We start from the raw sequence: 23,966 nt of genomic DNA on the forward strand, positions 1-23,966 counted from the left end.
AGGACCTGCTGGTGATGGACTGAGTCCATCTGGCGTCCCCCGCCCCCAGCCAGTGCCACAGCCAGCGCCCGTGAACCGAGCAGTGATGGGAGCAGCTCGGACACCAGCCCTCCGCTGCTCAGGTTGGAGGATGACAGTGATTTCACGGCACAGCTGTCTCCAACACCCTCCACCATCCCAGAGACACTCACTTCGGTTGGGCACTTCAGTGTCGAGCACTATCTGGTGCTCACCACACAGTTGATCCTGGGCAGCAGGTGGAGGTAGGAACTCCCGAGGAGGCGGAAGGTCGGAGGGCAGACCGACCCCAGGAACTAGCTGATGTCCAACCGGGTTTTGGGCTTCTGGAACTGACAGTCTCATCAATCGTGGAGATGCAGCTGCTGAGCCAGGGACTACATGAGGGGTTGTTGGTGAGCATCCAGCACCTGCAGGTGCAGTTAGAGGAGTCCAACCACGTGCAGCTGCAGGAGGTGGTGCCGAGAATGCATGTCACACAGGCCAACACCACATGGGTGGAGTCTGCGGTGGAGGCATTAGGGACGAGGATTTTGGCTATGGATCAGCATGTCCAAGGTCTGGGGCATTCTGTGCCAGCGCTGGCGAAGGCCCAGGGCAGGGTTGCCGACTTACAGGCAATCATGTGCCAGAGCCACATGGACATCGCAGCGATGGACTTGAGTGTGGCCCAGTCACAGCAGGCTGGGAACGTCGGCAGCATTGCCCAGGCACTGGCACTGGACAGGTGCAGAGGGAGGTGGCCCAGTCCCAGAGGGAGATGGTGCAGTCACTGGCTGATGTGACACAAACCCAGAAGGTGGAGGCGCAACCCATTCAGAGATGGTCCACTCCCTGTGCTCCAGAACCGCGAGTGTGTGGATCCTGGTCAAGACCAGAGCGGGTCTCCAAGGCTGGTAGTGCCAGGTGGTGGGGGAGCCTCAGGGGTTGCCTCTGCTCGCAACCCCATCCCATAGAGTAGCCCGGGGCCATCGGGCACCCCGAGGGAGGAGGAGGTGATGGAGCCCGTAATGGTGACTCCCGCAGTGGAGATGCCAGAACACTATAGCACCCCGGACTCCCTCCCACCTCCTGCCCTGGTCCTTCTGGTGGGCATCGGACAGAACAGGATGGCACCACACCACCAAGGACATCCGAGCAGCAGTAGGCCAATCCAGGCCCAGTTTTCCCAGAAGACGCCCGCCAACGGGGACCCAGGTTGCAGGGCAGCAATCACAGCAGGCAGCCTCCACTCTTGCAGTACCACCTGGGGATCCACCTAGACTCAGTGTGAGGGCCCGTAAGGCCAGAAAGTTAAACACCAGTTAAGTTGGCACAGGTGCAAGGCACAGTTTAGTTATAGGGGCTAGGGCACAAATCTGTAAATATTTGTTCACATTGAACACTATTACAACTTGTTTTGGTGCTCTGGCAAATGGGTCTGAGGGGTGGGCTGGTCTGGTGAATGAGGGATTGTGGGGGTGCAATGTTGTGTCTATGCCCCTGGCCAGTAGCCCCCCTAGTCGGTAAACCTGGAGCCCATCAGAGCGACCCGTGCGCATAGGCCCTGGCGCACACTCTGCGGCCTCCCATGCCTGCCTGGGCCCGATGTCCTGTCTATCCTTGCCCTCCCCTGCATTCTCCTCATTGGATGAGGCCTGGTGTTCCAAATCCTCCTCCTGCACATCGTCCCTCTGCTGAACGATGTTGTGGAGGACGCAGCAATCCGCCACGATGCAGGCGACCGTCTCAGCATCATACTGGAGGGACCCTCCAGAGTGGTCCAGGCATCTTCAGGAAGCCGAAGCACCACTCAATCACAGACCTGGTCGCTGTATGGGCGTCGTGGTAGTGGGTCTCCACATTGATCTGTGGCCTTCGGATCAGTATCATTAGCCACAATCCCAGTGGATAACTCCTGTCACTCTGGAGCCAACCCCCTAGCTGGGAGGGTGCCTCGAACATGTCAGGAATCATTGAATGTGCCAGAATGAAGATGTCGTGCACACTGCCCAGGTATCTGGTACAGACATGTATGATGCCCAGCTGATGGTCACATGTCAGCTGCAAGCTCATCGAGTGCAACCCCTTTCAGTTTGTGTAGCCTGTCATCTGCTGGTGCCCATAGGGGGACATGCATCCTGTCCATCATCCCTTGGACCTGGGGCATCCCAACGATGGCGGCGAATCCCACCGCCCAGGCAGCCCAGTGGGTTCGGTCCACATTGAAGTGGATGTATTGAGCCATCTGGGCATCTAGGGCCTCCGTAAAAGTTCAGGGTGACCGTCACCTTGACGGCCACCAGGGGCGGGTGTCCTCCCCCAATACCACCCGTGGTGCCTGGTGTGCCATCATCTGGCAGATATGTCGCACTGTCTCTCTGCTCAGCCGGAGTCGTTGACGGCATGCACATTCTGGCAGGTCCTCGAATGACAGGCAGTGCCGGTGCACACGAGGCCTCATGCGGCGCCTCATTGAAACCTCCCCCTCCTCTGCCTGTTGGCGGCGCATTCTCCATCCTGGGTGGCTGCCTCCTGTCCCTCTCGGCATGCTCTAATACTGCACACTCTGCTGTCATACGCTCCGCTGCTGCAGCTTCCTCCTCCTCGAGCTACGCCTGCTCGTACAGCCGCAGGGCAACCCCAGGACTGCAACAACTGGCAGGAAGGTCACCATTGCTGGTTGAGTTCCAATATCGTCTGAAAGGGGTGAAAGGCTGACATGTTAGCATGGCGTGTACCCCTGTGCCCAACAAGGTCCACCGGGCTACGTGGAGGCCCCTGTTGGCACTGCGGGCTCTGTCCCCACATGTCCACCTCCCAATCCCTGCTCCACTGGTCCCATCTCTGGGGGTCTCTAAGGGCAGGGTGTCTCTGATGGAGGGGTTTCTGATATGGGGGTCTGATGGGAGTTTGGGTGGGTGAGCTGGTGGGGGGTCTTGGGCGGTCACATGGGGGGTCTGATGGGGAGTCTGATGGGCATGTCTGGTGGGGATGGGTTCTGATGGGAGTCTGGTGGTGGGGTCGGATGGGAGTGTATAGTGGGAGAGTCTGATGAGTGTCCAGTGAGGGAGACTGATGGTTGGGACTCATGGGGGGTCTGATGGGAGAGTCAGAGCGGTATTGTGGGTGGTCTGATGGGGGTTCTAGTTGGATGAGTCTGGTGGGGGTCTCTGGTGGGGGTCTGTGGTGGAGAGTCTGATGGCGGGGCCGGAGGTGATGTGGGCAGGATTTATGTTGTGGGGTGGAGGACCCTCCAATGGACTTTGGGGGAACCTATATTAAACACTTACACCCTTGGCCCACCATGAGGTCCACTGCGTCAGGGCTATGCTGGCGAATACTTGCACCAATCCATGCCCATGTGAATCCTGGCCGAGAGGAGTGGAGCATCATGGATGTGGAGAATCCGGTGTCCTGCCCATTAATAGATGCAAATGGAATCAAATGACCCATTTGCATCCTCCCTCTGGCGTGGGGCGCACACCTCACGGCCGCCACCAGCGGGGGACCGGAGCGGCGCCGATCTCATTTTTTGCCCAACACGAGATTCTCTGCTTCATCGGGAACTTCGCTACCCTTTGCTTCAGTTATACAGAGCACTGGTGAGACCACATCTCGAGTATCAGTATTGGTCTCCTTATTTAAGATGTGGAGATGCTGGCGTTGGACTGGGGTGGCCACAGTAAGAAGTCTTACAACACCAGGTTGCTTCCTTATGCTTCTAAGGTTTCCTTATTCAAGGAAGGAAGCATTAGAAGCAGTTCAGTGAAGGTTTACTATATTGGGAACAGGAATGGGTGGGTTGTCGTTTGAGGAAAGGGCTGACAGGCTAGGTTTTTACCCGCTGGATTTTAGAAGAGTCAGAGGGAACTTGATTGAAACATGTAAGATCCTGAGGAGTCTTGACAGGCAGATGTGGAGAAGATGTATCCTCTTATGGGGGAATCTAGAACTAGGAGGTCACTCTTTAAAAGGGTATCGCTTATTTAAGACAGAGATGAGGAGAAAATATTTCACTTAGGGAGGAATGAGCCTTTAGAACTCCCTTCCTCAAAAGACAGTGGAAGCAGAGTGTTCGAACATTTTTAAGGCAGAGGTCAATGGATTCTTGATAAACAAGGGGGTTAAAGGTCATTGGGAGTAGGTGGGAGGTTACAATTAGATCTGCCACAATCTTATTGAATGGAGGAGCAGGCTCGAGGGACTCCTGCTCCTAATGCATATGCTTTAGGAACGTATGAACGTATGTTAATATGTTCGAATGACACACGCTTTGCCACAAACTTCAGGTTCATGATCAAAATTCCTCATGTACAGAATTCACAACCATGATGTTACCATCGGAGAGAAGGGAATTGGAGCTGCATTTAAGGGTAAGTGGACAAGCATTTTCACAATGCTTTTTTACACCTTCTAACAGCTTTGTCACGCATCGTGGTAACAGGTTGGCTACGACTAAGAAAATTATGTGTGCGGGAAGACTTAAAGAAAAGTATTGTAAACAAAATATCTTAAAGTATGGAACAAATTAGCCATGGTTCATCTTTGTTAAAGGATTTCATGGGCTTCTGATGTTTTGCCGCTGAAACTGAAAAATTGAATTAAATGATGAAATTTATATTCAAGGAGGGTTTTATCTCCTGTTTTGAAATTTGAACACATTACCGCCATTAAGGGAAATGAAGCATGTTACATTACAGATATAATTTTATAAAAGATAAACAGTACCTCTAAAATGCTGACTGCATGATGTGTACATGTGCCACACTCAGTATATGGCACTTAACAAAGATTAAAGTTACAGCATCCCTTGAAGTTAATGTTAAAAATTGAAGTAACTGTCTCCCTTTTTAAAAAATTCAAGCAGCATTTTATAGCTTCCTTGAGTAGGAAGAAAATACTCAACATCGGATTGTGGGTAGACACATTGACGGCTTGTTTGAGATCAGCACCTGGGTGATATCAGTAACCGAATGTAATCGGTCAGAAAAGAAAGGATGAACATGTTTGATGAAGAGCACGATCCAATGGCCACGCTGCGCCTGAAAAGCAGCTCGCCGTGGCACAGCGTGGTCGATAAAAGCTGGGAGACCCTGCTCCCGGGATCTACCCGGCTCGCAATGCCTCGGGGGATTCAACAAAATCTCACGAGACACTGGGATGGAAATCATGCACATAGTGGACGGAATCACTTGTTGGCAAATCTGCATATTAAAGTGAAACAGCTAGTCTCACTTTAATGTGCAAATTCCCGAGGGACCCGAGGCGTTGGGATCTATCCCCTTCGCCTTGGAGACCTCAGGCGAGCGCCGTTTCGTACTGGTCTCCACAAACATTCTGCTGCGGGGAGGCAACTTCACCATCTCCGACGTTAAGGGGGTGGTGGGCGGGCGCCTCTCGTAGCAGATGTCGAATACAAAAACACCCCTCTCAGACTTATTAATGTGTACGCCCTGGCCGTAAAAAGTGAGCGGCTGGCAGTCCTTCAGCAACTCCCACTGCTGTTGGCCACCTCCAAGCCGGTCATCCTGGGCGGTGACTTCAACTGCATCATTGATGCGGCTGGACGATCCGGCAGAGCCGACAGCAAACTAGACGCTACGTCCAGACTCCTGATGGAAATGGTAAAAGACGCCAAGCTGCTCGACGTCTGCAGCAACCCTGCAGACGGAGCGCAGCGTAGATACACATGGTCACGGCCAGACGGGTCCGTACGCTCCAGGATAGACTTCTTCTTTGTGTCCCGTGCTTTCACGGTCAGGTCCACCGACATAAGGCCGGTGTTCTTCTCTGACCACTGCCTCCTACTGGCCGACTGCCACCTGCAGGAAAACCAGGGGGTAGGCAGGGGGACATGGAAGCTAAATGTAAAACTGCTGACCCCTGAGAACCTCGAGGAACTCAGGAGGGATTACAAAGGTTGGAGAACCGTGAAACTTCTCTTTGAGGCCCCACATCTCTGGTGGGAAGCAATCAAGGGGAATATCAAGAGGTTTTTCATCCTCAAGGGCGTTCAAAAGGTGAGAGAGAGACGAGGGGTCATGTCCAGGCTCCAGAAAAGTATGCAGAATTTGCTCCAGCTGCAGTCGATGGGGGTGGATGTCAAGGAGGATCTCCAAGAGGTGAAGAGCCAGCAAGCCTCGCTCTACACCTCGGAGGCCTCCAAGGTTATCTTCCGTTCCAGAGTCCGCTCCGTGGAGCAGGATGAAAAGTGCTCACGCTTCTTCTTCCAAAAGGTGCACAGAGAGATCTCTGTGATCAGCAGCCTGAAGGAAGAAGATGGCTCTGTAAAGTCATCGCAGTCTGACATCCTGAGGATCAGCTAATCCTTTTATGCCAGACTGTATGACCTGAAGCCAAAAGATAGCACTGTTTCCCAGACCTTCTTGTCGACTATCACGGAGGTCATAGGCGACAGCGAGATGGAAAACCTGGACAAACCACAAACTCTGGATGAGCTGACAATGGCCGTCAAGTCCTTCGAGACGAGTAAAACTCCCGGAAGCGACGGCTTACCGGTTGAGTTGTATTCGGCTCTGTGGGACTGGATGGGCCCAGACCTGCTGGAAGTGTACAAGAGTATGCTTCTGGAAGGCAGCATGTCAGAGTCCATGAGGAAAGGCATCATCACCCTCATCTACAAGCAGAAGGGGGAAAGGGAAGAAATTCGAAATTGGCGACCCATTTCACTGTTGAATGTGGATTACAAAATTCTAGCCAAGGTCATCGCCAATCGGGTCAAGTCTGCTCTGGAGTCGGTGATCCACCCTGACCAGACCTGTGCTGTACCCAGGCAGGAAGATCTCTGATAGCCTCGCACTACTCAGGGATACGATCGCCTACGTGCAGAACAGGAGGGTGGACACCTGCCTCATCAGCCTTGACCAGGAGAAGGCTTTTGACAGAATATCGCACACCTACATGATGGATGTGCTCTCCAAAATGGGGTTTGGGGAGGGAATTCGCAATTGGATCAAACTGCTCTACGCAAACATCTATAGCGCAGTCTCAATCAATGGGTGGGAATCAGAAAAGTTCCAGATCAAATCCGGAGTCAGGCAGGGCTGCCCTCTCTCCTCTGCCCTTTTTGTGTGCTGCATAGAACCTTTTGCCGAGTCCATCAGGAAGGATCCAGGTATAAGAGGAGTGACGATCCCAGGCAGTGGAGGCATGCAAGTCAAGGCCTCCCTGTACATGGACGACGTTGCCGTCTTCTGCTCAGATCCTGCGTCTGTATGCAGGCTCTTGACCGCCTGCGACCAGTTTGAACTGGCCTCGGGAGCCAAGGTAAACCGTGGCAAGAGTGAGGCCATGTTCTTTGGGAACTGGGCCGACCGGTCCTTTGTCCCCTTCACTGTCAGGTCAGATTACCTGAAGGTGCTGGGGATATGGTTCGGAGTTGCTGGGGCATGCACCAAAAACTGGGAGGAGCGCATAGCAAAGGTAAGGCAGAAACTGGGCTGGTGGGAGCAACGCTCCCTTTCCATTGCGGGCAAAACCCTGGTCATCAGGTGTGAGGTACTCTCGGTGCTACTGTATGTGGCGCAGGTCTGGCCCATAACCCGACCCTACGCCACAGCAGTCACCCGGGCCATCTTCAAATTCATCTGGAGATCCAAGATGGACCGTGTCCTAAGGGACACCATGTACAAACCTCTGGAGAAGGGAGGGCGAAACATACCCAACGCCTCCCTCATCCTGTTGGCCACCTTTGTGTCCAGCTGCATCAAGCTGTGCGTGGACCCCCAGTATGCAAACACCAAGTGTCACTACATACTGAGGTTCTACCTGTCCCCGGTGTTACGAAGGATGGGCCTGGCCTCATTGCCGCGGAACGCTCCAAGTAGTTGGACCGTGCCGTACCACCTGTCCTTCGTGGAAAAGTTTTTGAAGAAAAACACCTTTGACCACAAGGCAATGAAGCAGTGGTCAACATGTAATGTCCTCGAGGCCCTCAGGGAAAAGGAGACCGTGGAGGACGTTGGATGGTTCCCTGAGCAGACTGCCAGAGTCATCTGGCAGAACGCCTCATCACCAGAACTTTCAAACAAGCACCAAGACCTAGCTTGGCTGGTGGTGAGAAGGGCCCTCCCTGTCAGATTCTTCATGCACACCCGAAGGCTCTGCGCCAATGCACGCTGCCCTCGGAGTGGTTGTGGGGGAAATGAGACGGTCACACACCTCCTTGTGGAATATGCCTTTGCAAAGAAGGTCTGGAGAGAGATGCAGTGGTATTTGTCAAGGTTCATCCCGAACAGCTCTGTGACACAGCTCTGAGCTCTACGGACTTTTTCCAGGGACACACACCGAGACGAATATCAACTGCTGCTGGAAGGTCATCAACTCGGTGAAAGACGCTCTTTGGTCTGCCCGAAACTTGCTGATCTTCCAGTGCAAAGAATTGTCCTCGACCGAGTGTTGCAGACTGGCACATTCCAAAGTCCAGGACTACGTGCTGAGGGACGCACTCAAGCTTGGGGCAGCTGCCGCCAAGGCGCAATGGGGAAAGACCACTGTGTAAGGGTTTTCCAGCAAATGTACACCGAGGGGCGGGTAACAGTGTAAACCCCCCTCGGTCTGGGCCACCAACACTCCAATGTAAAAAAATAAACATGACAATGTAAATATTTAAGAAGGAATTGAAACGTAAAGAGTGATATGTGTATAATATTATCAAAATTGAATGGAAGAAAGTCAAGGCAATATGTAACTCTGCCGGAAATGTACAGTCAAGACAATTCGAAATGTTCTGTAATGCTTATGATAAATTTTATGAATAAAGTATATTTTTTTGAATAAAAAAACAAACTGGTCTCCACAAACAGGCACGCTGCCCTCGGAGTGGCTGTGGGGGAAATGAGACGGTCACACACCTCCTTGTGGAATGTGCCTTTGCAAAGAAGGTCTGGAGAGAGATGCAGTGGTATTTGTCAAGGTTCATCCCGAGCAGCTCTGTGACACAGGACTCTGTGCTCCACGGACTGTTTCCAGGGACACACACCGAGACAAACATTAACTGCTGCTGGAAGATCATCAACTCCGTGAAAGACGCTCTTTGGTCTGCCCGAAACTTGCTGATCTTCCAGTGCAAAGAGCTGTCCTCGACCGAGTGTTGCAGACTGGCACGTTCCAAGGTCCAGGACTACCTGCTGAGGGGGCAATCAAGCTTGGGGCAGCTGCCGCCAAGGCGCAATGGGGAAAGGCCACTGTGTAAGGTCTTATCAGCAAATGTACACCGAGGGGTGGGTAACAGTGTAAACCCCCCTCGGTCTGGGTCATTAACACTCCAATGTATAAAAGAAACATGAAATGTAAATGTTTAAGAAGGAATTGTAACGTAAAGAGCGATACGTGTGAAATGTTATCAAAATTGAATGGAAGAAAGTCAAGGGAATGTGTAACTCTGATGGAAATGTACAGTCAAGACAATTCGAAATGTTCTGTAATGTTTATGATAGATTTTATGAATAAAGTATATTTTTTGGAAAATAAACTGGTCTCCACAAACAGGCACGAGACAGAATGGCACTTGTGGGGTTCTCCCATGGGATTGGAGGACCCCAGCTCCATGCCCTTTTGGAAGGGTGGTGTCCTGGGACTGCTGGTGCCACTTGTGCACCCTGGCACTGCTACTCTGGCACACTGCCACCTTGGTGGCAGGATGGCATTGCCAAGGTTCCCAGGTGGCACTGCCAGCTGGCAAGGGCACTGCCAGGGTGTTTATTTTCCTTTGTATACCTGCTAGAAAGTCATTAATTTGCATGTCTCTCATCAAACATTATTTTGATTCATCCTTGTTTTCACAGTTGATGCTGATACAAATGCCAAATCTCAACGTATTTCATTTTTGAAAAACACAATGCCACTGCAATCAATTCCCACACTCCCACCACTGACACATCATGGCTACAGCATATATGTTAATCTATAGCATGTACTGCAACAACTCAACAAGATTACTTCAACACTACTTGCCTTCCTTGCGGCCTTTACCAGTATGAAGGATGGGAATAGCAATATCGTGGTAAGATCACCATCTCCAAATTACCCTCTGAATCACACAGCAGCCCAGCTTGAAAATATAGCACATGTCCCTCATCATTGTTGGTCAGAATCCACGATTTACCAAACAGAGTTTTGGGAGCATCATCACCACCAAGAGTTCAAGGAGGCGGCTGACTCCCACCTTCATGGACAATCAGAGATGAACAATAAAGGCTGACTTGCCAGCATCTCCCAAGAAATCATTTTCTGTCACCCTTTCTGAGTTTTGTGGGTTGACAAACATGGTTGAGTGACAAATTTTAAGTTAAAGAAAAGCCGAAACTGCTTGGCATTTAGATAGTGTATGCAAAAGTTTATTTCCTCAAAAGAGTCACTGGCCTGGGTTTTTCTGGCCCCATCGTGGCGGTGCTGGGGGCAGGGGCTGCAGATCTGGTGGTGCAGCCGAAAGCCCATTGCCTTTCGGTGGGACCAGACAATGGGTGGGGGCAGAAGATCCCACCCATAGCTTTTCTCTGATTGACATGCAGTGTGTGTAGAGTATCACGAGCCTTGCGCAGGAAATATTCGGAATGGGTTTTTGAACATGGCGAACAGTTGCCCATAGGGGATGGGTCGAGTCTTGAAAATTGTTCAGGCTTCTACTGAGACAGTGGGCTTCTTCAACAGGGGAGCCCCTGTCTGAGCTGAGCTCGAATAAACATTCCTCTAGGCTATGCAGGTGTGTGGCCATGTAACGTCGGGCAATGTGCTGTCAGGGCCGAACAAAAGCAACGGTCTCTTTAAGATGTGCACCTGCACTGCCTGGTGGCAGTCTTAAAGGGAATGTACAGTGCAGCAAATGGGCCATGCACTGCGAAGGGGAATTAGAGGGAACGGAAGTCAGAATTAAATCTAAAATGAGAAGGAGCAGAATGGTATCTCCTCATTCCCCTGGTCCCGAAAGGACCATGTGCTCAGTCGACCCAACATCTGGTAGTAATGGGAGCCTTGTGCGCTGTGCACAGTTTCACTGCCACTTCCATCACTAGGTGCCTCCTAAGCATGCCAGTTGCCAGTTGATAATTTTTCCTTTGGAAGGAAGAAACATTAACTCGAGCCTTGCGCAGGAAATATTCGGTATGGGTTTTTGAACATGGTGAACAGTTGCAACCTTCCTTCCATGAAGCAAGCCTGGAAGAATGCCCCCGGAGAAGGCACTTCAAAGCAGGAGCACAGTTTGAGCTACGTGACCCACATGGCACACCTTAACCTAACCCAAGCAGCCAGTCAACAGCATCAGTCCCTGTAAAAATCACCAGGGTGAAGCAGAGACTTTGCAACCCAAGTCAGTTTTCCCATTTGTCTAGGAATCAGTAAGTTAACCATTGATTTTGGGACATCCCATCAGCAGGAGAATGAGCGAGCAGAGCAGTCATGTCAATTAATTGGCTTATCCAGGGGCCAATGGTATGTGTGTAGCCATCAAATCATCCATTCAATTACCTGAATGGAAAAGGTTACCTTTCATTGAATGTTCAACACCAGAGACCAGTACAACAGAATGTGAATGCCAAGTACACTGGCAGCTGCTTTTCATCCACTCAATAAGCTAAACACCCAGAATCTCATAATAAAAATGAAATTCGACTTATTCAGGCACAACCAAAATATCTATGCGAGGACTTTACCCAGTAACTATCCCATTGGCACAGTAAATTGATGCTTTAAAGATAAATCCTGGTTTTATCACTGGGCGTAGAAAAATTAAAGAAGGTTAATTTGTAATACACTGTTACCAGCTTCCTACGGTACAACACTTTAAGCTCACTGCACAATAGAGGAAGGGGTTCCTTTCTGTCTCAGATTGAAACAAAAATTAGCACTTTCTTTTTATTTGGTCAAAGTCTCCTGAAGTGCTTCACAGAAGAAATTATTTCTGATGTACACTAACTGAATTGTCGGCAAAGATTCGGTGCAGGGTGGGTTAAATGTAATGGCTGTGATTCATCAATATATTTTAACCTATCAAGGGCATCTGTGCTATATCATCCGTGACATTTTCACTTCCCACACAGCCATTCTTTTGGCCTCATGAGTAAGTTTGCCAATTAGTACAACTTTTGAGCAATTTCATAGCACAGACTCACATCTGCTAAATCCTATTAATAACATATTCCTATTGAGGAATTTATATAAATTATTTCTATTAAGGAAGGGCAGCTAGATCTCCCGAGATAACAAAAGATGTACAGGTTAAAATTAATGAGAAAAAGGGCTTATAATAAATGTCAGATTCATTATGGAGATCACAGAAATGGCATAGAATCCCTACAGTAAAGAAGGAGGCCATTTGGTCCATTGAGTCTGCACCAACCCTCTGAAAGAGTACTTCACCCAAGCTCAATCCCCCCATCCTATCCTATTAACCCTTTAATCTAACCTACACATCTTTTTGGACACTAATGGGCAGTTTAGCACGGCAAATCCACCTTTGTGTGCAAACGCCACACAAAGACCCAAGGCTGGAATTGAACCCAGGACACTGGTGCTGTGAAGCAACAGTGTTAACCACTTTGCCACAGTGCCGCCCATACAGGAAAGAAAAGAGCAGAATTCAGAAAGTGCAGCAGGAAACTATAGAAGGAACCTAATGGGGCAAAGAGAGTGTATGAAAAGGCTGAGTGAGTGGGCATATGCATAGCAGGTGCAGTATTACAGGATAAATGTGAAATTATCCACTTTGGTAACAGAAATAGGAAGGCAGATTATTATTTGAACTGGTATAAGGTGAGAGAGGTGGATACTCAGCGAGACCTTGGTGTCCGCCTGCATCTGTCACTGAAAGTAAGCGCACAGGTACAGTAGACAGTAAAGGCAAACGATATGTCGGCCTTCATAATGAGAGGTTTTGCGTGTAGGAATAGGAATGTTTCTTTACAATTGTGTAGGGCATTGGTGAGGCCACACCTGGAGTATTGTGTGCAGTTTTGGTGTCCTTATCTGAGGAAGGATGTTCTTACTATGGAGGGAGCGCAGTGAAGGTTTATTAGGCTGATCCTGGGATGGCGAGACTATCACATGAGTAAATAATAATAATCTTTATTGTCACAAGTAGGCTTACATTAACATTACAATGAAGTTACTGTGAAAAGCCCCTAGTCACCACATTCCGGCACCTGTTCGGGTGCACAGAGGGAGAATTCAGAATGTCCAAATTACCTAACAGCACGTCTTTCGGGAGTTATGGGAGGAAACCAAAGCGCCCGGAGGAAACCCACGCAGACACAGGGAGAATGTCCAAACTCCACACAGACAGTGACCCAAGCCAGGAATTGAACTTGGGACCCTAGCGCTGTGAGGCAACAGTGCTAACCAATGTGCTACCGTGCCACCCTAAATCAGTTAGGATTACATTCATTTTGCATTCTCCCCGTGTCTGCGTGGGTTTCACCCCCACAACCCAAACATGTGTAGGTTAGGTGGATTGGCCATGCTAAATTGCCCCTTAATTGAAAAAAAATAATTGGGTACTCTAAATTGATTTTTTTAAATTACATTCATTGGAGTTTAGAAGAGTGAGAGGAGATCACATAGAAACGTATACAAAGAACAAAGAACAAAGAACAAAGAAATGTACAGCACAGGAACAGGCCCTTCGGCCCTCCAAGCCCGCGCCGACCATACTGCCCGACTAAACTACAATCTTCTACACTTCCTGGGTCCGTATCCTTCTATTCCCATCCTATTCATATATTTGTCAAGATGCCCCTTAAATGTCCCTATCGTCCCTGCTTCCACTACCTCCTCCGGTAGCGAGTTCCAGGCACCCACTACCCTCTGCGTAAAAAACTTGCCTCGTACATCTACTCTAAACCTTGCCCCTCTCACCTTAAACCTATGCCCCCTAGTAATTGACCCCTCTACCCTGGGGAAAAGCCTCTGACTATCCACTCTGTCTATGCCCCTCATAATTTTGTAGACCTCTATCAGGTCGCCCCTCAACCTCCTTCGTTCCAGAGAGAACAAACCGAGTTTATTCAATCGCTCCTCATAGCTTATGCCCTCCATACCAGGCAACATTCTGGTAAATCTCTTCTGCACCCTCTCTAAAGCCTCCACATCCTTCTGGTAGTGTGGCGACCAGAATTGAACACTATACTCCAAGTGTGGCCTAACTAAGGTTCTATACAGCTGCAACATGACTTGCCAATTCTTATACTCAATGCCCCGTCCAATGAAGGCAAGCATGCCGTATGCCTTCTTGACTACCTTCTCCACCTGTGTTGCCCCTTTCAATGACCTGTGGACCTGTACTCCTAGATCTCTTTGACTTTCAATACTCTTGAGGGTTCTACCATTCACTGTATATTCCCTACCTGCATTAGCCCTTCCAAAATGCATTACCTCACATTTGTCCGGATTAAACTCCATCTGCCATCTCTCCGCCCAAGTCTCCAGACAACCTAAATCCTGCTGTATCCTCAGACAGTCCTCATCGCTATCCGCAATTCCACCAACCTTTGTGTCGTCTGCAAACTTACTAATCAGACCAGTTACATTTTCCTCCAAATCATTTATATATACTACAAACAGCAAAGGTCCCAGCACTGATCCCTGTGGAACACCACTGGTCACAGCCCTCCAATTAGAAAAGCATCCCTCCATTGCTACCCTCTGCCTTCTATGGCCTAGCCAGTTCTGAATCCACCTTGCCAGCTCACCCCTGATCCCGTGTGACTTCACCTTTTGTACTAGTCTACCATGAGGGACCTTGTCAAAGGCCTTACTGAAGTCCATGTAGACAACATCCACTGCCCTACCTGCATCAATCATCTTAGTGACCTCCTCGAAAAACTCTATCAAGTTAGTGAGACACGACCTCCCCTTCACAAAACCGTGCTGCCTCTCACTAATACGTCCATTTGCTTCCAAATGGGAGTAGATCCTGTCTCGAAGAATTCTCTCCAGTAATTTCCCTACCACTGAAGTAAGGCTCACCGGCCTGTAGTTCCCGGGATTATCCTTGCTACCCTTCTTAAACAGAGGAACAACATTGGCTATTCTCCAGTCCTCCGGGACATCCCCTGAAGACAGCGAGGATCCAAAGATTTCTGTCAAGGCCTCAGCAATTTCCTCTCCAGCCTCCTTCAGTATTCTGGGGTAGATCCCATCAGGCCCTGGGGACTTATCTACCTTAATATTTTTTAAGACACCCAACACCTCGTCTTTTTGGATCACAATGTGACCCAGGCTATCTACACCCCCTTCTCCAGACTCAACATCTACCAATTCCTTCTCTTTGGTGAATACTGATGCAAAGTATTCATTTAGTACCTCGCCCATTTCCTCTGGCTCCACACATAGATTCCCTTGCCTATCTTTCAGTGGGCCAACCCTTTCCCTGGCTACCCTCTTGCTTTTTATGTAAGTGTAAAAAGCCTTGGGATTTTCCTTAACCCTATTTGCCAATGACTTTTCATGACCCCTTCTAGCCCTCCTGACTCCTTGCTTAAGTTCCTTCCTACTTTCCTTATATGCCACACAGGCTTCGTCTGTTCCCAGCCTTTTAGCCCTGACAAATGCCTCCTTTTTCTTTTTGACGAGGCCTACAATATCACTCGTCATCCAAGGTTCCCGAAAATTGCCGTATTTATCTTTCTTCCTCACAGGAACATGCCTGTCCTGTATTCCCTTCAACTGACACTTGAAAGCCTCCCACATGTCAGATGTTGATTTGCCCTCAAACATCCGCCCCCAATCTATGTTCTTCAGTTCCCGCCTAATATTGTCATAATTAGCCTTCCCCCAATTTAGCACATTCATCCTCGGACCACTCTTATCCTTGTCCACCAGTACTTTAAAACTTACTGAATTGTGGTCACTGTTACCGAAATGCTCCCCTACTGAAACATCTACCACCTGGCCGGGCTCATTCCCCAATACCAGGTCCAGTACCGCCCCTTCCCTAGTTGGACTGTTTACATATTGTTTTAAGAAGCCCTCCTGGATGCTCCTTACAAACTCTGCCCCGTCTAAGCCCCTGGCACTAAGTGAGTCCCAGTCAATATTGGGGAAGTTGAAGTCTCCCATCACCACAACCCTGTTGTTTTTACTCTTTTCCAAAATCTGTCTACCTATCTGCTCCTCTATCTCCCGCTGGCTGTTGGGAGGCCTGTAGTATACCCCCAACATTGTGACTGCACCCTTCTTATTCCTGATCTCTACCCATATAGCCTCACTGCCCTCTGAGGTGTCCTCTCGCAGTATAGCTGTGATATTCTCCCGAACGAGTAGCGCAACTCCGCCTCCCCTTTTACATCCCCCTCTATCCCGCCTGAAACATCTAAATCCTGGAACGTTTAGCTGCCAATCCTGCCCTTCCCTCAACCAGGTCTCTGTAATGGCAATAACATCATAGTTCCAAGTAGTAATCCAAGCTCTAAGTTCATCTGCCTTACCCGTAATGCTCCTTGCATTAAAACATATGCACTTCAGGCCACCAGACCCGCTGTGTTCAGCAACTTTTCCCCGTCTGCTCTGCCTCAGAGCCACACTGTCCCTATTCCCTAGTTCTCCCTCAATGCTCTCACCTTCTGACCTATTGCTCCCGTACCCACCCCCCTGCCATACTAGTTTAAACCCTCCCGTGTGACACTAGCAAACCTCGCGGCCAGGATATTTATGCCTCTCCGGTTTAGATGCAACCCGTCCATCTATTTAGATCCAACCCGTCCACAATTCTAACAAGATTAGCCATGGTAGATTCAGAAAGAATCCCAATGGTGGGGCAGTCCGGAACTAGGGAACAGACCGTGAGGATAAGAGGTAAACGTTTTAGTATTGAGGTGAGGAAAAATTCAACCAGAGAATAGTGAATCTGTGGAATTCGCTACCACAGTAAGTAGTTGAGGCGAAAACATTGTCAGAGAGAACAGCGACACGGGCAGAAAATCCAAAGGGAATCAGGAAACGCAATTCTTCTACATACATAGGTGCATAGAACATACAGTGCAGAAGGAGGCCATTCGGCCCATCGAGTCTGCACTGACCCATTCCCTCACTTCCACCCTATCCCCGTAACCCTAACCCTAACCCTAATAATCCCTCCTAACCTTTTTGGTCACTAAGGGCAATTTATCATGGCCAATCCACCTAACCTGCACGTCTTTGGATTGTGGGAGGAAACCGGAGCACCAGTAGGAAACCCACGCAGACACGGGGAGAACGTGTAGACTCTGCACAACCAGTGACCCAGCGGGGAATCGAACCTGGCACCCTGGCGCTGAGAAGCCTCAGTGCAATCCACTTGTCCTACCCTGCTGCCCTAAGAAATCGTGGGCGGGATTCTCTGATCCTGAGGCTAAGTGTCGCGTTTCTCAACATTGTCAACACGGCCCCAGGATCAGCAATTCTGTCCCCTACAGGGGGCCAGCACGCGCTGGAGCGGTTCATGCCGCTCCAGTTGCTGATCCGGCCATGGAATGGACACAGGTGGATGCGCGCATGCGTAGTGGGTCCGGCACGAACGCGCGCATGCGCAGTCCCACCGGCGCGATTTCCGCACATGTCTCCCTTGTCCGTGCCGGCCCTGACCCAACATGGTGCAGGAGTACAGGCGCCGGCGTGAAAGAAAGGAGGCCGGGAGACAGAGAGGCCGGCCCACCGATCGGTGGGTCCTGATCGCGGGCCAAGCCACATCGAAGGCCCCCCCTGGGGTCGGACCCCCCCCTCCCCCCCCCCCCCCCCCCCCCCCACAGGCCGCATCCGGACCGTTCAACATCGAGGTCCTGCCGACTCAGAGGTTAGAACAGCGCTGGCGGGACTTGGGCTATTTTATTTGCCGCACGGTCCAATGCGGGCCGGAGAATTGCGGGGGGCCACGTAGAGCGGGCTCCGAACGGCGCCGCGCTGACCACACCGGCCCCAATGGTGCCGATTCGCCGCTCCGCAGAGAATCGCATCCCGGCGTTGGGACAGCGTGGCGCGATTCGCGTGGCCCCCCGGAGATTCTCCGACCTGGCGCGGGGTCGGAGAATCCCGCCCCGTGTTTCCCAATTTTCCATGCCCCTCGCCATTGATGTCACAAGGTTCATGGCCAGAAAGGGCGAGAACCTCATTTTAATCGATTTCAATAAATTTGAATATCATCAGCCAGTCCCCTCGCCACATGATTTCCCCCCCTCACTGAATATTCAAACTGACAGATTGGAATTGCCACATGGGCATTGCCAGGGTCAGTGCCAGGGCATCACTCAGCCAGGTCCTGCACCATCCAGTGGCTATACTTCACTGTGCGCCCTCAGCATGGTCATTACACCTGGGTTTTGTTTTTGAAAACCAGCAGTGATTTGCGCTGGCATGATGTCACACGGTTCCCCAACAAGGCTTCTGGCCCAGGCGCTTCTCCCATGGTTGAGGCGGTTGGAGATTCCCTTGTCAGCGGTACGCTCCATGACCCCCGTCCAGCGCCTCCCTGTAGCGGCTACTGTGGGCATTGCCCTTGGGCGGGCCGTGTGATGCCTTGCCAGCGGGTGGTGGCCGGGGAGTGGAGTGCAAGGGTGGTGGGGTGGGGGCACCCATACAGCCAGTGTCAGTCTGCAGAACCAGGGGCCACTTTGAGTGGTCAGTGGGGTGTGCAGCAAGATGGTTGCTTTGCAGGCTACGTCAATGGCAGTCTGTGCTTGGGCACTGCCCCCGACCCGTGGGGGGTCACCATGGCCTCACGGCCCGTTCCCTGGTTACCCTCCATCAATTCCCCTCACCCCGGCCAGCCCGGTTAGTGTCAGGACCATTAGCCCATGGTCGCGCCTCTCCATGACCTACCACCTCTCTCTCCCTCATCAGCCACAGTGCATGTTTCCCGATTTTTAAAAGCACAAGTGAACGTCGCCGTCGGGAATTCCCCCCAGTGCTTAGTGTCAGCTTAGAAATCTGCGCTTAAGATTTGATCTCACAACCTTCTGATCCAGCAGTAAGAGTGAGCGATTATTGACACTGACAGGAAATAGGGAGAAACTTTCTATTGGCAGGAGGGTCAGCAATCATAGGACACAGAAGTAAGTGGCAAAAGAACAGGAGAACCTTTTCATGCACTTCTTGTGATGATCTGGAATGTACTGTCTGAAAGGGTTGTGGATGCAGATTCAATGGTGACTTCGAAATGGAATTATGTAACTACTTACAAGGGAATAAATTGCAGTGGGTACAGCAGGGGAATGGGTCATCTATTGGATAGCTCTCTGAAAGAGCGAGTAACAGCATGATGGACACAATGGCTTCTTTCTCCGTCGTATGGTTCTATCATTCTGCAATTATTTATCATTGTTTAGGAACTGATGGACAGTGCAGATGCTTTCTGTCTTAAAAGGATGCTATGTTCAAACCCAGGACCCAGAGGTGAATTGAAAATGTTCTACCCACTGTGTAAGAATACTGAGAAATTCCACATCAGGTTTTCTTGCTAATTAATGAAAACTAATTTAAATTCTACGACTACGACCAAGATCCCCTCTATAAACAGACCTTACTTTTACTCAGTTGCTCTGTTCATGTGTGCGCACACATCACAGATATCAGCTGATCGCAGTCCAGGCAGTGGTTGGGTTGGTGCATCTGGTTGCAATGTCTTTGGATTAGAGAAAAAAAGTGAGAATTCCGCTCCTGGAACTGCCCATTATGTGAGCGCTGGGGAGGGATGAGATTAGATGTAACTCCGTGGCAGCTAATCGCCATTTTTGATAGGCACAACTTGTTTAGAACAGGCCAAGCCAGCACACTACTGGGGCAACAGCCCATCCTGATGAATCCCAATACCAACTGGAGGAAGCTGGGGGTTGTTTAAAGTACTATGGCCAATAAATTCACCCTCATAACTTTTCCACAGGATATTGTTCCGTCCATAATTGTGGCAAGTTGGTAACAGAAAACTATGCCAGCAAAGATTAGAACATTGGCGGCATGGTGGCGCAGTAATTAGCACTGCTGCCTCACAGCGCCAAGAACCCGGGTTTGATTCTGACCTTGGGTGATTGTCTGTGCGGAATTAGCATATTCTCCCTATGTCTGCGTGGGTTTCCTCTGGGTGCTCTTGTTTCTTCCCACAGTCCAAAGATGTGAAGGTTAGATGGATTGACCACGCTAAATTGCCCCTTAGGGTGGGGTTGCATGAATAGGATGGGGGGATTGGGCCTAGGTACTGTGGTCATTCAAAGGGTCAGTGCCGCGTCAATGGGCCGAATGGCCTCCTTCTACACTAAAAAAAATAAAAATAGGCCAGTTGTGTGAAATGAATTTAATAGTGGGATCATTTAGTGGAGGGTAAAACCAATGTTATTGTTGCAAGAGGGAATGTGGAGCAATGAGCAGCAATAGAACTGTTCTCGAGTGAGAGGGAACTTTCAGGCAGCAAGGGAGAAAAGAAAATGAGAAAGGATAGTTTCAGAAAAACTGCTAAAGAGACCATGTCTTTGAATGCCTTACGTGATTCGCAGAAAAACACTTTAATCCTTTCACCCATTAATAGTGGTTACCAGGATTCAGCTAAGTGCACTCTATGGATGATCTCTCCTATCTCCATCATTATCTCTCTGCTGATCACTTGTTTGATTCCGTTTCCTCAGTCCCCTTGCTGAATTCAGTATATTCCAAGAGAACTGGCGGTGACTGGATTGGGGCAGTTAGGTGAAGCAGTAGTTTTTGTTTGAAGTGTAATAGATTTGTCAATGGTCATGTATTAAGTGAGACATCATTTCCCATTCAGTCCACAATGTTACAGATCATTTTATAATGGGCAAAGGTTACTGTAAAAATAATGGCAATTTCACAGCATCTGCCATGATTAATGCTTTCAAAAGAATACAGCGATTTTTAGCGAGGCAGAGGTGCTCCGTGAGCTGGAAACTCATGAGGAAAGTTCTGGATGACCTGAGCCATTCCACTTGCAGCCTTGCAAAAACAGGAGCTCGCTGTCAGCCTCCACATGAGTTTCAAAAACAGATTGGATTTCTTTTGTAAACACAGACGAATTTTACCTCAGGGTTTTTCTTTCATATTGTGAGGATTCTGCAATGATATGATTTATGCTCCTGAAACTGAACTGACCCTTGGAAGCCCAGAAAGGGGACAAGTGAAATTGTGGGAACTCACTCCTATATAATAAGAGTGCAGAATTGGATTGGATTTGTTTATTGTCACGTGTACCGAGGTACAGTGAAAAGTATTTTTCTGCGAGCAGCTCAACAGATCATTAAGTACATGAGAAGAAAAGGGAAGAAAAGAAAATACATAATAGGGCAACACAACATATACGCATAAGCACCAGCATCGGATGAAGCATACAGGGTGTAGTGTTAATGAGGTCAGTCCATAAGAGGGTAATTTAGGAGTCTGGTGACAGTGGGGAAGAAGCTGTTTTTGAGTCTGTTCGTGCGTGTTCTCAGACTTCTGTATCTCCTGCCCAATGGAAGAAGTTGGAAGAGTGAGTAAACTGGGTGGGAGGGATCTTTGATTATGCTGCCCGCTTTCCCCTGGCAGCAGGAGGTGTAGATGGAGTCAATGGATGGGAGGCAGGTTCGTGTGATGGACTGGGCGGTGTTCACAACTCTCTGAAGTTTCTTGCGGTCCTGGGCCGAGCAGTTGCCATACCAGGCTGTGATGCAGCCCGATAGGATGCTTTCTATGGTGCATCTGTAAAAGTTGGTAAGGGTTAATGTGGACATGCCGAATTTCCTTAGTTTCCTGAGGAAGTATAGGCGCTGTTGTGCTTTCTTAGTGGTAGCGTCGACGTGGGTGGACCAGGACAAATTTTTGGAGATGTGCACCCCTAGGAATTTGAAACTGCTAACCATCTCCACCTCGGCCCCGTTGATGCTGACAGGGGTGTGTACAGTACTTTGCTTCCTGAAGTCAATTACCATATCTTTAGTTTTGCTGCCATTGAGGGAAAGATTATTGTCGCTACACCACTCCACTAGGTTCTCTATCTCCCTCCTGTATTCGGACTCGTCGTTATTCGAGATCCGGCACACAATGGTCGTATCGTCAGCAAACTTGTAGATGGAGTTGGAACCAAGTTTTGCCACGCAGTCGTGTGTGTACAGGGAATAGAGTAGGGGGCTAAGTTTGCAGCCTTGCGGGGTGCCGGTGTTGAGGACTATTGTGGAGGAGGTGTTGTTGTTCATTCTTACTGATTGTGACATGAGAATGGACATGAGTCAACTTTCAGAATAAGAGGGGACAGCACGATGGCACAGTGGGTTAGCCCTGCTGCCTCACGGTGCCGAGGTTGCAGGTTCGATCCTGGCTCTGGGTCACTGTTTGTGTGGAGTTTGCACATTCTACCCGTGTTTGCGTGGGTTTTGGCCCCACAACCCAAAGATGTGCAGGGTAGGTGGGTTGGCCATGCTAAATTGCCCCTTAATTGGAAAAAATGAATTGGGTACTCTAAATCTTTTTTTAAAACTTTAAGGATAAGAGATTCAATATGTCCACCCTTTCTGATTTTTGGTTGCCAAGGTTCTCTCAACGTGTGAGAGAGAGGAACAGCGCTGTCAACAGCATTAAGACTTTGTGGTGGTGTTTAGCCTTCAGAGCTATTAGATTATGGAAGCTGTAAAATCCAACGGGAGAGAAAACAGGAACGCACGGTAGGAGAGAAATTATATATTCAAGTAACAAAACAATGACTCCTCTCCCCGAAGGGCCACCCTTCCTGACCTGCACCCAGGTCAGGGTTTTTATATGGTGTGATTTCCCCTCGTTAAGGGGAAACCCTGCCTCCAATTACCAGAGAGTTCATACTCAGCTGTGTAAGGGGGGAATCATATAGAGCACAGTCCTTGGCCCCCAAAGGGGTCATAACACAAGCGACTTTGAGTCCTCTCTCTCCATCTGTGAGAAAGTTGGCACGGGTCAAAATCCAGAGAGAAGCATGACTGTTTTTTGGAATCTTACCCTCCCCCTACCCTCACCAGTGGATTATTGTGAATCGCGCCTCATGAGCCCGGGAACCACATTTTAGTACGTTCACATTCCATTAGCAAGCATTCTCTCCAGACCACCCCTTGAATCTTGACCCACCGCCGATATGAAAATATGCTGGCGTTGTTTACACCTAGTTTGAGCAGGCATGAGGCAGTCGAGGGAATCCCTTTGGGGTTAGAGAGGTAAGACTATCCTTCGGCAGGTAGAGGAACACACCCAGGCTGACACTGCGAACCTGTACCCGGGTAGTGCCAGGCAGAGCCCTAGTGTGAGCCCCATTTGTGGTGATGGGGTGGGGCAGGATGTGCCATCAATGACTGTTGGGAGGGGAGTGCCCTGAGACGTCGAAGATGTGGCCTGTGTGCCGTTCGGCAGCAGTGCTGGTCATGATGCCCTTTCGAGATGGTGCCCGATCTGTGCACCAGAGTGACGCCATTAACTACTCCCGCTGACTTTTGTTTTCTAAGTGGATCAAAATTTTATGAGAAATCCTGCCGCCGGTCTGTTTTTTTCGCCGGGATTCCACACAGTTATTCGAGACAGCGTGCCAATAGAACTGTGGGAAAGTAATGGGGAACATTTTCCACTTAAGAGCCAGAGAGGTGCAACATCAGTGGTGCATCTGTGGTCAACCACCCAATGCAGTTGTTAGGAAGCTTGAATAAGGACAGTGGTGGTGTAGTAGAAATATAATTGGACGAGAAACCCCTGAAAATATGGGCTCAAATCCCACATGGCAGCTGGTGGAATTTAAATTCAATGCATAAATTAAAAACCAGTCTCAGTAATGATGGTCATATGGTGAATATATTACTGCTACCATTCACCAATGTATTACATTACATTGTATTATGTTGGTGCCCTTGTGGGCTCCACCTCTGGCTCCGCCCCCTCGGGGGAGATATATAGATCTGCAGCCTGTAGGCGGCACTCAGTACAGAGCAGTCACAGGCAGGCACAGTTCTAGCTGATTGAAACCACTGTTCACTTCAACTCCTCGT

Source organism: Scyliorhinus torazame, chromosome 17, assembly GCF_047496885.1.
Source record: "Scyliorhinus torazame isolate Kashiwa2021f chromosome 17, sScyTor2.1, whole genome shotgun sequence".
Classification (NCBI taxonomy): Eukaryota; Metazoa; Chordata; class Chondrichthyes; order Carcharhiniformes; family Scyliorhinidae; genus Scyliorhinus; species Scyliorhinus torazame.